Source organism: Aythya ferina (assembly GCF_964211825.1).
Source record: "Aythya ferina genome assembly, chromosome: 7".
Lineage (NCBI taxonomy): Eukaryota > Metazoa > Chordata > Aves > Anseriformes > Anatidae > Aythya > Aythya ferina.
The window spans coordinates 9,579,768-9,593,930 of record NC_140302.1 but is presented as its reverse complement, the minus strand read 5'-3'; the positions used below and the strand labels follow the sequence as shown (position 1 = coordinate 9,593,930).

Genomic DNA, 14,163 nt, shown 5'->3' with positions numbered 1-14,163 from the left:
GTCCCTGCCTCCCCCCACATGACTATTCTCCTAATACACATATTAAATGCTCTTCCTGACAACTTTTCACAGAGGCAAAACCTCTGAGGATTGTGTAAAACCAAGTCCTTGGTTCTAAATCAGCAGTCAGACTTGTGCACTCACAATGTCACAGAAGATAAGGCGAAGAAGAAGAAGATCCACTAGGTCAGCTTTCTGCACGCACTGGAGGTGGCAGTATCCAGGCTCCCAGGAAGGGACAGGTACCAGGCCAGTTCTGGCAGGTCACTCACTCTTCATCAAGGTGACACAGGCTCCCACAGCTCTCCAAACGCAGCTCTGCCATCACGTTTCTAAAACTTGGCAGTGAGGACTTCAATGTCTACATCTCTATTTCTTATCTATTGTAATGTTTTAATATTTTACAACCACCTGCCTTACTACTTTGATTAAATAAATGCCTACTGTGACAACACTGAACTCGTTCTAGTGAAGGCAGCAGCAAGGCTTGCCTCATTTCCACAAAAGCAAATATTTGTTTGCTCATTCTACCTGAATAGTTACGTTTTCCTTCCTTAAGTTCACACTAAATAGATCAAGTAACCTTTTCCTTCATCACCAGTCATTCTACAGTTGTGTACTTCCTTTATTTTTTTCCAAGTTATATAATCTTGCATTTTTCCTGTTAGCTTGCTCTCAAAATTATTAAGAAATACAGCTAAATTAGTGTTACCTTTTGGCAGACAGCCACCTCATTGGCCTTTTTTTTTTTTTCCCCTTTTTCAAACTATTCCATTATGAAAATTGAGTATTTTTATTCCATTTTTATTAACTCAGTTACAAACAAGCAGAAGTGGCTTAGAATCTAGAGCTGCCATGCAGACTGGCAGCCACAGCTGCTCATGCAACAGTTGAGCCAGTGTGTTTTACATCTGTTTTTCCCTATGCACACACATTACCATCCTAATACTTGGTTCATGTTATTAGAAGTAACTACTGCCATAATCACAAGTCACTTCAACAAAATGTACATGGAGTAAATTGTTTTAAGAGTAACTTGCACCATCAACAGACAATTCTCCATTCTACGTATTATCAGATTATCCTGTTTCTAAAAAATAGCAGTATATTTAAACTAAATGGCATATGACTAACCAAGCCATGAATATTTACTGCCTGATTATTCAGATTATATTCCACTGTCGGTATTTTAACAAAGAGGAATTTCAAAACATGATATTTAGGTTTGAAAATAATGAAATTACTCAAGATCCTTAAAACCTGTACTGCGTTGTAAGCAAAAAATATATTTTAAGGACATGATAAAAATACGCCGCCTTTACCAAGACTTGGCTACAGTTCACATTTAATATTTTAAAGGATATCACATGTTTACATTAGAAATGAGGAAACTAATTATTTCCTATCACACTTTTTTTTTTTTCCTCTTTTGGACATTAAGGATGTTATACAAGGACCCTTATCTAAACTAACCTTAGATTTTGCTATTGTAACAGGTAACTGTTTATTACTTTAAAATGCATTTTAACTGGACTCTTATATTTATTTCCATGTAATTCTGTTTATAAACTCTAACACTTCAGAAACATTTCACCTAACATTTCATGAAGCTTACCATAATGTTAGCAATTTGGAATCTCCGGAGAAGGACATCCTTAACTTTTAATCCTAGCTCAGGGGATCCTAGTCCATATCTAATATTTTAATGTTTCAAAACAGTACCATCATAAATAAGTGTTTATCTGCTTGGTTTTGCCTTGGGGGAGTAGCAAGACAAAACCTATTCTTCAAATGAAAACAAAACAAGCCGTGTTATTGTTTAGGAGATAACCACATCTTACCATTCTTAATCTAAACAGCAAGTCAACAAATAAGCAAAACAGAAAGCTGTGTATGTTTCTAATCGCACATTCGTGTTACTATCTCATTGCAAAATATTAATACATTAATATAAATATCTTCAGATTGTATGGTAAATGCATTTCCTATGTACTTCTCTCACCTTAAATTCTTTAATTAATTTTCCATCCTACCATAAATTCCCATACTCAGATACAGAAATAAGACAAAATTTAGTCTCCCCTTACTACATAGGAACTTGCCCAGATTTCTTTGAGATATGCTACACTTTCAACAGTAGCTTCTGAGCCTGACAGGTTCAATGTTTAAAAATAAATAAATAAATAAAGGGACTGTAGGACAGTATAACGTGATCTTCCTGAACCTGGCAGTCCAGGTCCAGCAGGGAAGGTTCTTAATTTAAGCTGTCTGAGATTGAGATGGTCATGCTACTCACACAACCTGGGCTAAACTAGGACAAGTGGGTTTAAGTAGTGCCAGGAGGATGCTGACCGAGCCATAATTTACTTTCCAAAGGACCAGCAAAGTGTGTGACAACATGCTTTAGTAGAGAACAGCTCTGCAGTTGAATCACTGACACTTCCTGTTTTGATCAGCAGATTAAAAAGAGGACACATTTCTAGTTACTCCACTCCTGGAAAATGCTTTCAGCACGCTGACCTGCATTCCCCATTCGTGGTTTGAGCCGGAAGTGGCTGAGCCTGTTTGTTATGGAATTAACTCTGAGCAAATAGTTTGCTGCCAAGGAAATTCAGTGACAGCCACCCCGACCTTACAGAATAACAGCTTCCTAAGTGAATGGAGACCTTGCATAGTCTTGATGGTTAATAAGAAAATCATCACAAGAACATCTCATCACTTGAAGATTTTGTTCTGAGACATTGACGTGTGTCCTACTAAACAAACAAGCTCCGTTCCACGAGCTGAGATGGCTCTACCAACACCACTTTGGGATTCTACAGGCACTAGAAGCTGAAAAGTAGGAAGCTATTCCAAAACCATCAACTGAAGTTACTGGCCAAGCAGCTCTGTATCACAGGCCTTTAATCTTCTTTTAATTATTGCCTTGCTAGAAGAAAGACAAACTAAGGGACTATATCACAGTTTAATGGAAAAAATACATAGAAGCAATCCAAGTTCAGTTTTCAGCACTCTAAAGAAAGCAATGTAATCACACAACCAAAATCTTTATGTTAAATAAAGACACAACGTGATACAGGAGACTAGCTGCAGAAGGTAATTAAGCATACACAGCCATACTGATTAGGTGGAAAACACTAAACTCTATTTCTCCAATTACATCATGCAAATGTTGAAGACTTGCACAGATTCACAGCTACAATTAAAAAAGACGTGTATCCTGCTAAGACATTAAGAGAATTTTGCATTCTCAAAAATAAAGTACAATTAGCTAAACTACAAGAAGTGCCATATTACCATCAGATTCTGTATTAAAGATTAAAATAAACTAGGATTATTCCTCGTCTTGAGATCTTAAAAACTGTCAGACATGTATGATATGCTTCACTGAACCTTAAATCTCTCTATCTCCTCCATGTTAATTGCAACTTTTCTCTGTACACCATCTAGGAACTAACAAACTATGCTCCAATTTTAGATGCTAACATCTTCTTTTATATGATATATATTTAAGATTAAAGCATTCACTTTCACAGAGCTTTATGGGTGTCAAAATAACAAATGGGCTAGAAAAATTCAACTGAAAGCAGGTCACACTGTGAAATACAACACTGCTGATCTCACTCGAAGTATATAAATTGGCTGATCAACATCTGGGCAGATATACTCTGTCCATATCCAGTATTCATATTCTTTCCCTCTTTTGGCTTTTATAACCTTATTTTTTTCATCTTTTGTCTTTGTCACTTGGCTATTGAAATTAAATTACAAGGTATAAAAACAGGAGATAAAGCATGTAGGAACACAAACGACTGGCAAAATAACCTGTTTTTATTTGGTTCTAACACACTCCTTCTTGTTATTTGCATGCTTGTTGACTTACAAGTCCACAATCTTTAGTAAAAACAGGACAAGCTGTGTCAAGATAGTGAAATCTTGTGGTGGAGCAGTGGTGCTATTTTACTTTTTGTCAGATCACCTATTTACTTACGGGGAAACCATAAAACACCTTCCCCCCCATCTATTGCTAATACTATTAAAAAATATAATGGACAAAGGGGAAGGAGTGAGGGCAATCTGTGGAGCTATGGTGTTTCTTTTTTTTTTTTTAATTTAATTTTCAAAGAATACTTAAAAGGGAAATACAGATAGTATCTCAAAGACACACAAAATGAAATTTACTGGTATTCTTTCCATAGAGAGCTCATCTATACTTGGTATCTTCAAACACTCACCTTTCGTCAAATCTCTTATATGAAAGGAATGAGATTTTTTTCATTAAAATTTAAAAGACTACTTGCATAAATATCGTTATCAATTCTAAATGCATTGGGAGTGGGATCACTGAGAACAGTGGGCAATAAAAAACTGTTTTATGATAACCCGACCCCTTACAATTCTCTATTCTTATAAAACCTTGAGATTTAAGCAAACACAGCACATTAATCACTCTTCTCAATAGCAGATGTGGTTCTGGTGTTCAGAGCAGACTGTCTAGGTTAATGAAGCTATTTACTGCTACAAATAGCCCCTAATGTTTACAGCTTCCTATTAGTATGCACATGTTCCCCACAACCTCAGTTCTGAAATTCTTGTAATTACATGGCTGAAAACAGAAACTGTTACTCCTGGTAGGTGAAAGAGTGACCTTACAAGACTGCCACATCTGTAGAGTCCTCCTTATTGATAAGAGAGAGAGAGAAGAGAATTTATGTGTTGTTCAACTGTCTCTGTCATTGGATGAGAAATGATCTGCTCCCTCCCACAGGGAGAAAAAGGGAGGAAATTAGTTTTTGGTCATGTCACAGTACAAAGCCTTTAATTTTCAGCACTACCCTTTACTTTTTAGCAGTACGGAAGTGTGCTACATCTGTCATATTAGTTGCAAGATGCACAGTAGAACTGGCTTTGTAATTACCCTTACTTCAATATGTGGAATATGGATTAAACACACACACAAAAAAAATAGCACTTGCCTGTCTTCTTGCACTGTCAAGCATAGAATAACCTGAGTAAAACAGAAACATGGAAGAAGCTAACATACATCAAGACATGTTCAATGCAGACCAGATTAAGATCTTCCTCACCTGAAGATTGACTACAACTCTTACATTTGCCAACAGAAGTTTAACTTTATACCTTTGTTAATGTGTTTATAGTGTACAGGAAGTTACTACTTTTGAGTAATGAGTCAGCATAAGAAAAATACAGGTTACCTGAATTTAATGCTGATCTTTCCCTTGGAGCTTTTTCTCTAAAATTACACTTCCACAAGAGGATAAATGCCTATATGGATAGGTTATACCTGTCAAATATATGAATTCTGGTTAACCTTCCTTGGTTAGTCTCTGTAAGTGGAAGAGGTATCATCCTGCTTTAAGTGAACTTTATTTTCTTGGAAAGGGGATTAATTTCAGTTTGTAACAGGGGCCACAATCTACAGGACTACAATAATTTGAGACACAAACTTCTTCTAAGAAAGAACAGAGGATAACTGATCAATCTTGGCAGCATAAGTCTCTGAAGCTGTCTCACCTGTTATAAAACCCTGTTTCTACCCAAATGGGAAAAAGTGAGAGGAAGGGCCAACACTATCACATCTTCAACACTGCATGTGGGCATTGCCTAAGTTCTAGTTAAGCAAAACTAGAACAATGAGAAGCTAGATGTATGAGGGCCAGTGATCACTATCTTGAAACAGAGTTAGTGCTGCAGGAGAGAGTTCTGAAATGTGGCAGAAATCGGATGTTTCAGGATGTTTGTACATCTTAATTACATATACGAAAAAAGCTTTAGACACCACAAGGCAGTAAATTTGAAACAACACACCTCCATACCCATCACTCAATTACAGGAATGACTGAGTTATCAAGGCAGTGGAATTTATCATGAAAAAACATGTTATTAATAGCAGTAATAATAAAAAGGACAGCATAATAAAATTTTGTACCCATCAAGCACTATGCCAGAAGACAAGGTGCCCAACTAGCACATCAGTTCGCAGCATAGTCATTTACTTTAACTACAGGATTACTAATAGTTGTGACTGAACAGGTTGCAGTGAACAGAATTTGACTGATATGGTACGGTAACTTTTTTCCAGTATGTCTCCATAAAAGAGGTATCTGTAGCTGATACTGTTTTGTCTCTTTTCATAACTGAAACATTGAACAGAAAATAGTTCAAACAGCTGTTTCAGAATGGCATTAAAAGCTCTGTTATCAGCATAAAAGGCTCAAAAAATTTAAAGGCAAGATAAGGTGGCTATTTATTATACGCATATTTACTCCTGAAACATTCAAAATACAACTTTGCATGCATTTACCTTATCTCAGAATTAGGAAACTGAATGAAACTGTATTGTACTTCAAGCTTCCTCCAGACTGTTTTCATCTGTACTTCCACTTCATTAGTTCAAAGGTGATAGTATGGAAATGCATATTTCTATCAATCTGTAAAACAGTAAGAGAATTTGATTTAAGCGTTATCCAAAGAAATTGTATCGTCAGTTTCTAGTACATAATGCAAACTGCAGAAACTGATAGCCAGAGGTACACAAGCCCTTTGCTATTATGAACTGCCTCAAGAAAAAAACTTCTTAGACACTTGCATTTGTAGTAGTTGTACAGCTGAAGTATATTTGTAAAACACTGATACTAAAAAGCATTTAAATTTAATTTTATTTCTACTACATACACATTTGTCCTAGATGAAGGGAGATGCTTGGGAGGACGGGTGTTAAAAAAACCCTGTGTATTGTTTTCTTTTGAAAATATGCCTTTCTAATCTTTCCCAATAACACTCTGATTCACCTGGCCTGCACCAACCTGATTAGCAAGCCACTAGGTTTCTCCAATTTTATTTGTTTTTAAAACTATGCAACAGATTAGAGGAAGGACACATTGTGTGGTGACACCAATGGAAAAAATAACAACAAAAATGATGCCCAAGTCAATCTTTATTAAACACAGAAGAATCCAAGACTGAAGCCTCACAACACAATTCCACTGGTGTCACCCCATTAGTTCTAGTACACAATGAGCCATATACAGAGAAAAATATAATAATAAAATAATAATATAGTAAATAAAATATAATAATAAAATATACAGAGAAATAAGCAGTAGGTTTATCATAGCTACGCAAAGGTATGACTGTTCCTGGAAAGAAAAAGCAAGTCAAGAAGTTTGGGAAAAAAAGTAAAAATACTGGCAATAGGGTGGGCTTCATTTTTTGTTCATGTTTTTGAACTGTCCTACATCCAAGCATCAGAGGAAAGCAAGGAGCAAGCTCTTACCGTGCATTCTAACAGTCGTAGTAAGCCTGATTTCTGTCAAGTCCCATGGATTTTAAACATTTTCATGGAAAGCTAATTTGGGCTTATCAGCTTTACTACTTAGATTCCAACTCGAGCATATGGCACATATTGCCAGTTCTTCCCACTTTATCACAATGTCACAATTTGTGAATGCTTCCATCATCCAAACCTTTCAGAAATATAAGAGCTTCTAGTCTTAAAACTGCAAAGATAACCCTGAAAGTAACAAATGCTCCAGCATCAGCAACCCAGACGTGCTGTTAAAAAATATACAACCAATCTTATAATCTAGTGATTTAATACCTTATTTCTGAATGTGGAAACCAACAGTACTGCATGAATCATGAGCCTAACATGATTTTTAGCAAAGGAAAAGTTTCAGAGTCCACCTCTCCGCTCCTCTCCTTTCTAAGCTCTGTAAGGACCTTTACCATTACAAGGTCAGGATACTCCTGTCTCCATGTCCATTTATAAGCACTGTTTCTAACACACTGAGGTTTAATAGTCTTGGTAATAAATAATAAATCTGTGTAAAATGGCAACCCGAAACCATCCTGAATATCAGATAGCAGCAGTTCTTAAAGACAACTGTCTCCATGGAGCAGACAGGCTGACACTTGATTGCTATTTCTTCCACGGTAGAATTGGAAAAACATTCTCACCATGCAAAGGTGTTTGTGTAGAATGTTTTTGCTTTTTTTAAAGCGAGTTTGTAAAAAATCTGCAAAATAAATCCATCTCACTCTCTCTCTCATCAAGACTCCAGTTCACCTTCTGTTGGACTCCAGAAGACAGGACTATAAACAGAAAAAGGTCAGTGTGCTTTCTGTTTTTACAACATGGCCAAATCCCCTGTATCTAATATCTGATTATACAAAGACCACTTTGTATTATTTAAAAAGCCTGCTTTGTAAAGGCATTTCTGAACACTGCTAGTCCTTTTTTTTTTTTTTTTTTAAATGATGTCCTCTTTCCAGACTCCCAAACTGATGAAAATTCTTAGTAAATGTTAATTTCTATAAAGTATTCATTGAATTTCTTGATCTTACTCCCATGTATCAGATACCCAAGTTCCCTCAACAAACAAAATGATTTTAGTGAACTTCCTGATTCACATGACTGTGTATGTTCATACTTGAATTCAAATCAGTAGTGCTCTTCAGAAACCCATCTCCCTAAACACCCCTGTTTTCCTTGCTTTACTTTACACAGCAAGGCAGCCTCTGTGCACATGAAGATTTATTTTGAGTATATGTAGATGAGAAAACAAGCTTCAGAAAGCACATCGTAGATGCTCCAACCACTCACAGGAATTCAGCCACAGACTCAGAGGAGGACTGCTTTGAAACAAAACCCCCACAACCTGTAGAGCATGGCTGTCAGGTTCTCAGCACCTGACAGATCCCATTCTCTTAGCCACACTGCTGGGTAATGTGGACACAGACTCTTTCCTGACTCTCTCAATTTCTGCATCAGTTCCAAATTCACGTCTGCCTTTTAAAAAAGGACAACTACAAAAGCTCAGAGATGAGTGAAGTTAATGCTAATTACTAATTTATGAGAGTAACCTCAGTATTCTATTTCTTCAATTTCTTTATCAGCATGCAATGCTACTTAAGAACAAACTGAATTTTATAAAAAGCAATTGACTTAAATATTTATAGTTATCCAAAATGCTCAGCTATTAATGGATTAGTTTTTCAAAATATTTAATGTCATTCTTGATGGCATTTTCCCAGAAGAAATGCTGTTGATAACCAATAAAACTATTTAATAAGTTATTCACACAACTCCATCTTCATTTTATTAGAACTTCATCTACTACAATGGCTGCAAGAAGCACTGACAAATTCAAGAGTACACAGGCTCACAGCACTTGCCACTAGTTACATATTGAATCCAGATTTATCTGAAAACTTTTGCATCATTAAGATTAAGCTTAGGATCTTCATACACTATTAAGTCTGGAATATTGCCCTGCAATCTGAAGAAAAGAAAAAATATGAATGACATTAATATACTGACTATAATATACTAGCTAACCCAAAGAGCTGTAACTTTGCAGTCACCAGCAGGCCACAGGGAACAGTCCAAACACCCAGCACGAGCTGATTTAGCCTCATTTGGCGGGAGGAAGGGCTTTCCTGCTAATGTGGGGCAGGAATGAACAGCCCTGAGCAGGACAGGCAGAACGGAGGGACTTGTAGTGGCAAAGCTCAGAGCAGAAACCAGACTCCAGCTGTGGATTCCTCCTCCTTGTCGTCTTGCTTATCTCTAGGATCAGCTTCCCTTCACAGCAGCTCCCGTTCCTCCAGCTCCAGGGCCACATACAACTCACTCCCCTTACCTGTCCACACTACTCTCAATGAGAAGGAAGTTGCTTGGTGCTTGACTCTCCCTGGCTTTGTTTCTCCAAGTCATTCCTCCTACATCCCCAACTGCCTCACCAGTTTTCATCTCAGTTAACTTTATTTCTCTTAGATGATCTATTCCACATAAACACACCTTTTTTTATCCTGCAGTTGGGGAAAATTGAGAATTATCCTGCATTTTGAAAAGAATCAAAAAAAGGAACCTTCAATGAGTTAGAAATTTTAGAGCAGAACAAAACAGAGGTGGACGAGGGGCTATTCCTATGTGGCTGTAAACATGTAATAGCTGACAAATCTATAGCTGAATAACCACCACAGCTGTTAGTCTAGAAACAGACAGGAAAGGTTGGCACAGTGGAAGCCTGCGAGTGAAGGACAGGAGACTCAGGAGGGCTCTGCCTTTACATGGAAACTGACTTATCATGGATCTTAGGAACAGAAGGGTAAAAGTGCAACTATTTGCACAGAAGTTTCTGTTAAGCTCCTGTAACTCAGGTGTGCATTTTAAATGCAAAATTATGCATATTTAAGGAACACAAGTTTAGAAAGCAATTTTGAAGTAACATAGCAGTTGAAGTAATTCATTGGAATCAAGTACATGATCACAGAAGAATTCATGGGTACAGATGATGGGTTAAAGACCTGTCAATTCATTCCAGCTTCCAGTTACATCTTCCTCACTCCTAAGTAATCCAGCCACCACTGCTTCCCTTCTGCAGGGTTCACGAGTTCAGTCATACCTTTATCACAGTTTATGAAACAGAACTTTGCTTTAATGTTCCTGTGAATTCAGATCACAGGCTTGGGTGATAACAGTCAGAAAACAACAGGGGCAATAACCTTCATCACTCGATACTTGGGGTTTGAGCAAAGGGAGAATGAGGAAATCAGGTGGTGCTGGCAACACGTCTCTGTAAGCAGTGCAGATGGGTTCACAGCCAGCTGATGGTTCTGCTAACAGACAGGAGAGGTCTCAGAAGCAGAGCTAGCCATTCTAGGGTAAAATATAGTCAAAAAAAAAAAAAAAAAAAGGGGGGGGGGGGGGGCTTTTTTTTTTTATAACTCTGGGTATGCATAAAATATAACAAAAGCCCAGACTGTGCCTGTGGAATATGCTTTAGTCAACAGTCTCATGACTGCCACTAGCAAATTTAGCCAGAGCTCCTATAAGCTAGAAACAGTTCAAAAATGGTGATTACACTGCTATGAGAAGTCTACTGTAGCCATGAAATTTGAGTGGAATTCTAAAGGGAAAGCTGCCATAGCAAATTTCCAAATCCTACTTCAAAGTTCACATCCAAGGATATGAATTTCTTAAGGAAAACTTTTTCAATAAATTTACATGTGAGTAAAACCCCACACTACACTGGTAAAGCAAATACAATATTGACTGCAGCACACACTAGGCTTGATGGCTTTGTCAGTGAAACACTGCAGGTATACGAGGATCTTGGAGCAAACAGTCCTTCCAAAATATATGGGACCATTTCATGAAATAAACTGATGCTTAGGTTGAACAAGCTTACATGTATGCAGCCTATAAGCACCAAGTAGCAAGTTGTGAAAGAAGAGCCTGAAAAATGGTACAAGCACATTTATCCAACCATTGAGGCAAGCCAGTTTTGACTGATCTCCTACTTCATTAAGAATATATCTGCATGAAAACTGATTTTAAATTTTAATTTTAAGCCTGGCTGTATTCCCTTGAATTTCAATAAAGAATCACCAATTTATTCTTGCGAGGTATTTAAAATGCAAGGAACAATAAGATATTCCAGCACTACATCATGTTTCACATCTGGCCGTGACTCTCAAAATAGCTCACGATATCACTGATCTTTTAGCACCTGTAAGTTATTCTCAGAAAGCGTGGATTTCATCATCTTCACTGATTACTGTATGGATCCCTTATGGCAAAAAAAACAAAAACAAAAACAAAAAAAAAAAAAAAAAAAACTTTTTATCATTTGTTGGCACATTTGTTGAACTTACCTTGAAACAGTTTGATGAAAACAAGATATTGCGTATAGATAATACAGACCTAAACACCAACGGATCAACTGAAGTACTTATCTAACCTGGCTGATGGTCTGTGCAGGCAGGTAGGACGAGTGCTGCCCACCAGTTCTCCCCCCTGTAAATAGGGGAGAGGGTCCCTGAACAACCTCAGGCTTTACTTGCGAGGCCTTACAACTGGGCAAACTTACTGAAAGGCAGAAGACACCCTAAGTAGGTAGTATTTGAAGGACCCACCCTGCTTCACAGCTTGGTACTCTACTCTGTGCTTGTTATGCGTTTCTGTTGTCATCATCTGAGCTCCCTGCTGAGACACAAGACAAAGTGTTCTACATGCTCAAACTTCTGAAAAATCATTGCCCCAGGGCCTATCTGGAAAGATCAGAACAGAAACTCCTGAGTGAAACCGTCGCATGCAGTATGAGACAGACAGAAAAAGAGGATGCATTTTACATAGTGACACGAATCTGTATAAATCGCAATGCACTGCACCCTCCAGAAGGCCTTGTGACACAAGGAATTTATTACTGGAGCCATGATGAAAATCCAGACATGAACCTCCTGCGATACTGACTTAGACCTGTAACAAAAGTCTGCTTTGGCAGTAGGGCCAGATAATTCTACCAGGCTTTTACCTCATCTTGACAGACACAATTTCCTATAGCAGAAAGTTGAAGCCTTCTCATTCCTTAGCAGGATATCTTGAATATTTCTTTCTGGCATAGCTAGCTACATCACCTGAAGTCACCTGAAGGACTCCACAAGGCTGATCCTCTTTAGCCACTGTGCAAGCAGGCTCTACGCTCACAAAGAAGCCTCAGTATTTCTTTCACTTGTCTCAAATGTTCTTCATCCACAGGTCCAATGAGTCAGACTGAAAAAATATCAGCTGACTCTCTACACTTTGGGGCTAAAAGCTATCTGACAACAGCCTGGTGTTGAATCAAAAACAATTATGTAGTTTGCCATCCCCAAAGGCAACCCCATCAGCCTGCAGCACTTGCTTGATGAACAATCCTGCTCTGATGCATCACCATGGAGAAGTCAAAACAGAATACCACTCACCAAGCTTTGTAACTAAAACAACTGGACAAGAGACTTTTCTTTGCAAGTACTTCTTTCATTCACAGCTCTCCAAGTACCCAAAACAGTCCTGAAAAGTGCCTCTGCTTTTAAGAGATCTAAAACTCAAACTGTTTTACCTCAACTTTGGAGATACCCAGCAGAAAGCTAGCTCCCCCATCCACAGCCTAAGCTTGCTCTCAGAATTGTGAAGACTGACTGGCCTCACAATTAACCGTCTTCAGCTGCATTTGACGTCCCTGAAAACACGGCTAGCTGCGATACCATGTACTTAATAAGTCTTCCTAAATTTTGGAAAGTCATCAAAAACACTTAGGCTCTACGCTGTTCAGTCATCAATCAAATTTCATAGTCAGCTTCTCGATGTGCTTCAAAACCTGCCTGGGCCCTATCACTTGGCTAGTAGTTTGCCTCATACAGATGAAAGTAACAACAATATGTGATCACTTGGCACACAGACCTAGAGGCGCGCATTCTTATCATAATACTGATCCTGGGAATGCTGCCCAGGCTTCAATTTCTCTCTGACAAAAGCACCAGTGAAATCTACCTTCTGCCTGTGCTGCAGGCCCACTAGGCCACATTTTGCTAGGTGATCCTTTTCCTCCTCCTGCTATGATTCCTGCAAAAAGGTCAAGTGTTTCTTCGATCTGCCTTTTCATGGAGTGATTCAAATGTGATAAAGATTTTCAGGAATGCCTTCATTTTATTTATTTATTTATTACATATTTGTATCTTACATTTATATACATACGTTACAACTTCAAAGTCGCATGGTCTTGGACACTACCAAAACACTGCCTTTAAACCTACAAAACATTCCTCTTAGTTTACACACTTTCTGAATTAGCTGAACACAAAAACCAAAACCTGGTACATGAAAACCACCCATCGCTTTTTCAGGTCCTTTCACACCAAAAACATAGAGCCATGACCACAACAGTCCTGAGCACATGGAAACGGTGACTGAACCTTCACAGAAACCATCAGTCTCTCACACAAACACACACACAGAATGGTTAAAGGCCTCCACCATGAGCAAACCCATCAGGTACGGAAGTTTTCCCCAACAGAAAATATTTAGACGTGCTAAAACTCAAAAAAATACTACTTTTTCTTTGAGATACAAGAATATACAAAGTAATTTTCAGCAACTTAAACAGACTTTATGTATTGTAAGAGCCCTTAAAATTAACTTCATTCTAAAATCATAAAAAGACTTTTTAATACCCCAAAAAGTGTTCCTCTTCACAAGCAATGTAAGCACCTGCGTCTTAGCTTTAACTTGGTCTTCTACAACAAGAGGCTTATGGTATGAATCCTTTCTACTTTTAAATCTGACACACAGAAAGCAATTGAAGGTCAGACATAATG

The 14,163-nt window shown here is 37.9% G+C and overlaps 1 protein-coding gene across 4 annotated transcripts in view; it reads right to left on the bottom strand.

Annotated features, from left to right (window-relative positions):
- Positions 1–14,163, bottom strand: part of BMPR1A (bone morphogenetic protein receptor type 1A) — an 81,987-nt gene that overhangs the window by 38,288 nt on the left and 29,536 nt on the right. For 2 of the 4 annotated variants that reach the window (XM_084525299.1, XM_084525300.1), the window contains exon 2: positions 6,326–6,452. The exons of 1 other annotated variant lie outside the window; for it this stretch is intronic. The gene's annotated coding sequence lies outside the window, so the exon portion shown is untranslated. Of the gene's footprint in view, positions 1–5,216; positions 5,306–6,325; positions 6,453–14,163 lie in introns of all 4 variants that reach the window. One more of the 4 variants, XM_084525301.1, reaches the window with a different exon arrangement.